This window comes from Arachis ipaensis, chromosome B4, assembly GCF_059453495.1.
Source record: "Arachis ipaensis isolate K30076 ecotype BB chromosome B4, ASM5945349v1, whole genome shotgun sequence".
NCBI lineage: Eukaryota > Viridiplantae > Streptophyta > Magnoliopsida > Fabales > Fabaceae > Arachis > Arachis ipaensis.
The window spans coordinates 16,395,143-16,400,404 of record NC_142439.1 but is presented as its reverse complement, the minus strand read 5'-3'; the positions used below and the strand labels follow the sequence as shown (position 1 = coordinate 16,400,404).

At 32.8% G+C, this 5,262-nt stretch overlaps 1 long non-coding RNA gene across 1 annotated transcript; it reads right to left on the bottom strand.

Annotated features, from left to right (window-relative positions):
- Nucleotides 1-845: 845 nt before the first annotated feature.
- Nucleotides 846-3,932, bottom strand: LOC148566777 (uncharacterized). The gene is made up of 3 exons (XR_015880763.1): nucleotides 3,775-3,932; nucleotides 3,623-3,677; nucleotides 846-1,030 (listed from the first exon to the last, which is right to left on the bottom strand). It is a non-coding gene; the product is annotated as an uncharacterized LOC148566777 (long non-coding RNA).
- Nucleotides 3,933-5,262: the final 1,330 nt, after the last annotated feature.

Here is a 5,262-nt window from a genome sequence, read left to right as displayed (position 1 = left end):
CTCTCTTATAAAATAAAAAAAATATTTGATCTCATATATAATTGTTTTTTTTTTTTCGTTTTAGTTTTTAAGATTTGTGTAGATAATGATGGTGATGTATAATACTCATATATATATATCGATTAGATATATCTTATATATATTAAATATTAACTTGGAATAATTATACAAATCAAAAGAAATAATATAAATATTGAATAAGTATAGTCTATTAATGTGTAAATAAAGAAGAACAATTTTAATAGCTGATTTTACCTTTATATAACAACAAATACATTTGCTTATTTATTTTTAAAATTAGTGAAAATATGTTTTAAAAAATTTTATTTTAAAAAAATTAAAAACATACAAATTAATATTAACTACTCTAAATTTCATAATTTTTTTTGTAATTATATTAAACATCAATATAATAAAATGAATGTTAACCACTCAATTCTTGCAACGTGCCAAAAAATATTTATTCATATATGAGCTCCTTTATGCATATATTAAAAAAGAAAAAAAATAAAAAAGATTGATGAAATAACATACACTAAAACTGAAAAATGTAACACCCCATTTATCCTAAGCCTTACCTCTAGTCGTAAAGCTAAGGTTAATCAGAGATTACGACAGTCCTAAGGCTAATACATATTTATATATAGAAGGAAGTAATATATTATAGAAGCCTGATGAAGAATATAGCTCAAAATCAGAATTTGAAAAGCGCAAAATGTACTAGCAAAACTACAAACTTAAATCACAAGAAATAGATACAATATAGCAAGATATCATAGCATAATATTATAAGAATCTAGTCACAGCTCGCGGAGTTTAAGCCAGCTAGCCATATATACAGATAACTAAAAGACTGTAGTTCAAAAAGGCTTATACAAGTTTTATTCTCTCAAATAAAAGCATCTAGGCAAAATAAAATACAAAAGTGAGAGTACAAGTAAAAAAAATAACCAAGATGACAACAAAACAGAATAAGATCCTCCGCTCTGCTACCATCACCCAACTCACTGCGGTGGGTTGCGACCTGCATCTGAAAAATAACAACAATGTATGGAATGAGAACCGGAGGTTCTTAGTATGGTAACAGTTCCCAATGATGTAAGATGTAAGGCTCTGGGACGCCGAAGGCAATCCTAGAACTTCACATCACATACGGATATCCAAGCTTAGAATAAAATAAAATAAATAACTAACGAACTTAAACCATAAACCGGGTTTCTAAACTTAGAAGAATTCTAACTAATACTAATCACACTGCTGTATCCCACAGCCCTCGCCAACCTAACCTCCGCGCAATCCCATCGCCACTGCCTACCTAACCTCCTCAGCACCAGACAATCATAATTAATGCAAACAAGTAAAACACAAATAATATTCATATACGACAAGTAGTTCAAGAAGCAGATAAGCATGTTAAACAATTAGACAAACTCAAGTAAACAAAGCAGACAAGCATATAGAAGATGCACATGATGAATGTCTGCCCTATTGGTTGTGATATCACATGTCGGTTATCGCCAACCCGACAGAAAATCCGGTCGACAACTCCCAGATTAGTCTCTCTATTGCGCATAAGGAGGAAAATTCCGAGGGATGAGTGCCCTACCACCTTCTCCTTTCAAAGGAAAATATTCCGAGGGAGAGTGCCCTACCACCTTCCTCTGGTTGCCGTATGATTCCGTGAGTTAATGTCCTACCACCTTGCAATCAGAGAAAAATCGCATTTTCATGAGGAATAATTCCGAGGGATGAGTGCCCTACCACCTTCCTCTGGTTACGAGAAATATGAGTCAGAAGCTCAGCTTCACTCTCACATCCGAACGTAGGCAGGAGACTACCACAGCCCCTACGACGGAGAACAATGCATATCATAATCACGTATTCCATCTTAGAGGCCACTCCTCTAAACATACTCCCACTCATACTCGTCACAACCATCATAAATTCATAAGTTCCATTCCAAACTCCTTAGTTCATCAATTCCTCAATTCCAATACCATCCTCCTTCCTTACCTATCATATCCATCCTCAGTACACCAGAAACCTAAGTCTCCATTCTCTAACTTTTCAAAGTAATACCAAGTAAATTACCTAGGACCCTTCCCATGTTCTAATACCCGAAATTAAGCCCAAAGTCTTAAAATGGTGTCGCAGAAGCTTACAAGCTTGTTGGGAAGGTGAAATAGTTGAAAACAAAGTTTAAGTTTGAGAAACAGGGCATGTGCGTACACACAAGGGTGTGTGCGCAGGCCTAGGAAGTTTCAAAACGTATGCGTACGCACAGGTACCAAAAAAATTCACAATGTCTGTTCACTCGCACAACCTGTGCTAGCGCCCCCAACAGACTGATCTTCTCAACGTGTGCGAGCACACAGGGCTGTGCGTATGCATAGGTTGTAAACCCTCATTGGATATACGCGCGCACCAGCTATGCTAGCGCTCAAAACAGGAAGCCTTCCCCTGCGCATGTGTACATACAGGTTTAAAATCTCGCAGGGATGTGCGGGCACACAAGGCTGTGCGTGCGCACATATCAGAAATCCTAAAATTCTGCAACTTTGCAGAATTTCAGATTTTCAACACCATCTTTGAATGATCATAACTTCCTCTACAAAATTTTAAATTTCACAAACTTTATATCGATTAAAAGGATTTTCAAAGATCTTTAATTCTAGATAAGTTTCATCAGATTTTGAAAACCGAGGCAAAAGTTATGATCAAACAAAGTTCACTAAAAACCAACTTTTTACCAAAAATTCAAGAACTCAATTTCACCAATTTCCACAATTCAAAGCCAAGCTAACCATACCCCAAACAATACCAAAACAACATCAAGGTCCATACCATTACTCTCTCAACTCAATCATACATAATATTCCCATTTACACCATTTATCACCATCAAAGTCCTTAATCATTAACATCCAAAACCATCATAAACACTCATAATCATCATCAACCAACAACAACATCAACAACCACTACAAATCCTCATCAATTTCAATAATCATTACCAAACAAAATCTAACATTAACCAAGTCCATTATAAAACTTATCAACACCAATAATACTCAACAATCATCATCAACTACAATAACCAACCATAAGATCATAATCAACATCCATCTTCAAATCTCAACACCCACCAACACAATTCATCAATATTCATCATCTATCAATACCAAGCATCACACTCAATCTCATTTCACCTCAATCTAAATATTTCACACCATATTATCATTACAACATCATAATTCATCAATATACTCAAAAATCATCAACCCATCATAATTCATCATAAATCATCATTCAACAACTCAAATCCTCAAATCATTATACATCATCATCATACAACAATCCCAACAACCAATTTAATTCAATCTTATCCTATGGGTCACTAGCCTAATTGTCCAGAAACATTACATATTACATAAAGAAAACTGAAACCATACATTGGCCGATTCCCAAATGCTCCAAATACCAAAACAAAACCATCAAACTTGATCCAAAGCCTCAACCAACTCCAACAAACACCAAAGCTCAAACTAACAATATATATATCACTAAAATCAAAATCTAAGATACATAAAACAACTAAACACAATGGTTTAGTAAAACCTTACCATATCCAATGTGAGTAGGGGTAAAATCCAACAATTATTCGCTACTAGAGACCACCTAAACAAGCAAAATCACAAAATCTACTCAAAACTCATAACCAAAATCGTGCAGAAACTTAGGGCAGAAAACTGGAGAGTAATATGCAAGCTCTTACCAGATTTCTTTAAATAGAAAGAAAGAGCTCATCAAGACCTTCGCGTGGCCGCAAACGGCTCGTCAATCGGAGCTCCGGATCAAAAGTTATGGCTTCCGGAAGTTGAGGATGAATAGTGCCACTTCCTTCTTCCTCTCTTCTTTCATAACCAGCGCCCCTTTCTTTGTGGGTTGCTGAAAATGAGCTTAAGGCTCATTAAAGGGTGCTTTTATATGTTGGATTTGGGCCCAACTTGGGCCCGGTCCAATCCGTTAGCGTTTATAACCCGTTCGGTCCAACTTTAGGCCAAACCTTTAACACTGACGCCCAGTTTTCCATTCCTAATATTTTTCTAAGGTCGACTGTCCTCACTTTTTCTCGCACAGTACCGGACAGACTTAAATCGGTTCAACCGGTTCAACTACCGGTTTGCAGTTTTTTTACGGTTTTTCGCATAAAACACATTTTCTGACTCGGAAGGACCTACTGAGTCCAAAAATCATATTTAAATCCCCAAATTCTCATTCCAACTTTTCAGAACTTAATTTGGGTATTTAAATTATTTTATTCGTGAAAACTCCGATTCTTACAAAAAACATATAAGAAAAATATTTTGAATAATTAATTTCACCTTTACATAATAGTTAATTTATCTATATTTTTAAATTTAGTTAAAATGTTTGTTAAAGGTTACAATTTGAAAAAAAAATATTAAAAAGATATAAATTAATATAAACTAAAAAATTGAAGAATATTAACTATATTAATTTTTTAACTGAATTAAACGTCAATATAACAAATGAGATTAATCACTTAATCTTTTTGTATAGTAAGTAAATTAATTCTTTTAATATATATATATATATATAAAGTAGATTAAGTATATAACCCGTGCGTAGTGCAGGCTATACACTGGAGTCTAATAATATAACTAAATGTCACTTAATGAATATTTCTTGTTTATATGATTAGGGTATAAACTATTTTTATTTTTATTAAAGTTTTAATTTTTTGAGAATTATATAATAGTAACAAAATGTAACAACATATATTTAAATACGCAAACATAATAGTCTTTACATTTAAGTAGAATCCGCTGATATGGACAAAAAGCATAACAGTTATTTGACTTCGGGAGAGTAGAAGAGAAACAATCTTATATAGTGTACAATAAATTCTTATATACAGAGACTATTTTAAATTAAAATTAACAACTATTAGTATTAATGAAATGCACTAACAATTTTTTTGAATGAATCAACATTTAACATGCGCTATCACTAGTTAATCTTAAAAAATATCCCCAAATCATCACATGAATATCTCAAATTAAATTCTATCTATCTCAATTTATTGAAAATTAAAAATAATAAATAATATTCAAACCATTAGTTAATAATATGTATGTATTTAAGAATTGGGTAATACTAAATGTAATAAATGTATTATAATTTTAAATGTTACATATATAAAATTATATATAGATATTAAGTTAAAGATATTTCCCCT